The 1,749-nt window shown below is 34.7% G+C and overlaps 1 non-coding gene across 1 annotated transcript; it reads left to right on the forward strand.

The window, feature by feature from the left end:
• Nucleotides 1-488: 488 nt before the first annotated feature.
• LOC123571421 (U6 spliceosomal RNA) lies at nucleotides 489-595 on the forward strand. The gene has a single exon (XR_006695586.1). It is a non-coding gene; the product is annotated as a U6 spliceosomal RNA (small nuclear RNA).
• Nucleotides 596-1,749: the final 1,154 nt, after the last annotated feature.

The raw sequence follows: 1,749 nt of genomic DNA on the forward strand, positions 1-1,749 counted from the left end.
CAAAAAAAATCAGCTTCACTGAAGTAAAAGAAAGTCTGTAAAACTATTCAAGATTAGAGACTCAAGAGGTATCGGGAAAATATAATCCTCCAAACGAAATCAATAAGACAGGAAAATAAATTATAACACCCATTAGGATCAGGATCAGGAAAATAAAATTCTTCTGAGGATCAGGAAAATAAAATCCTCCAAAGGACATCAATAAGACAATTTGAGAAACTTGAATGAGTATGGAATATAAGATAATACTATTGTATCAATAATAAATGCTCCAAATTGGATAATTATATTGATTTTATGTTAAAAAATTTTTTCTATTTTTGGAGACACATGCTCCAATACTGAGGGGTGAGGACACATAATGTCTATAATGTCTTTGCAACTGACTCATGAAAAATAATAATTATGAATCTAGATTAATTTAGTCTTGCAAGTTTTCTGTATGTTTGAAATTTTTAACACAAAAATTTAAAATAATAAGAAAAATAGTGCTTGCTTTGGCAGCACATATACTAAAATTGGAAGGATATATAGAAGATTACCATGGCCCCTGTGCAAGGATGACACTCAAATTCATAAGGCATTCCATATTTTTAAACATATCTATCGAAGTAAACTAGAAAATCTAGAAGAGATGGATAAATTCCTTCACACATACACCCTCCCAAGACTAAACCAAGAAGTTGAGTCCATGAATACACCAAAAACAAGTTCTGAAATTAAGGCAGTAATTAAGAGCCTACCCACCAAAACAAAAAGCCCATGACCAGATGGATTTACAGCCAAATTCTACCAGAGGTAAAAAGAGGAGCTGGTATCATTCCTTCTGAAACTATTCCAAAAAATTGAAAAGGAGGGAATCCTCCCTAACTCATTTTATGAGACCAGTATCAGCCTGATACCAAAACCTGGCAGAGACACAACAACAAAAGAAACTTTGGGCCAATATCCCTGAGGAACATCAATGCAAAAATCCTCAATAAAATACGGGCAAACTGAATTCAGCAGCAAATCAAAAAGCTTATCCACTACAATCAAGTTGGCTTCATCCATGAGATTCAAGGCTGGTTCAACATACGCAAATCAATAAATGTAATCCAACACATAAACAGAACCAATGATAAAAACCACATGATTATCCAATAGATGCAGAAAAGGCCTTCAATAAAACTCAACACTCCTTCATGTTAAAACCTCTCAATAAACTAGGTATTGATGGAATATATCTCAAAATAATCAGAGCTATTTAGAACAAACCCATAGCCAATATCGTACTGAATGGGCAAAAGCTGGAAGCATTGCCCTTGAAAACTGGCACAAGGATGCCCTCTCTTACCACTCCTATTCAACATAGTATTGGAAGTTTTGGCCAGAGCAATCAGGCAAGGAAAAGAAATAAAGAGTATTCAAATAGGAAGACAAGAAGTCAAATTACCTTTGTTTGCAGATGATATAATCCTATATCTAGAAAACCTCATCATCTCAGCCCAAAAACTCCTTAATCTGATGAGCTACTTCAGCAAAGTCTCAAGATATGAAATCAATGTGCAAAAATCTCTAGCATTCCTATGCACCAACAGCAGGCAAGCAGAGAGCCAAATCATGAGTGAACTCCCATTCACAATTGTTACAAAGAGAATAAAATACCTAGGAATACAACTTACAAGGGATATGAAGGACCTCTTCAAGGAGAACTACAAACCACTGCTCAAGGAAATAAGAGAGGACACAAACAAATGGAAAAACATT

The sequence above is a fragment of the Macaca fascicularis genome, chromosome X, assembly GCF_037993035.2.
Source record: "Macaca fascicularis isolate 582-1 chromosome X, T2T-MFA8v1.1".
NCBI lineage: Eukaryota > Metazoa > Chordata > Mammalia > Primates > Cercopithecidae > Macaca > Macaca fascicularis.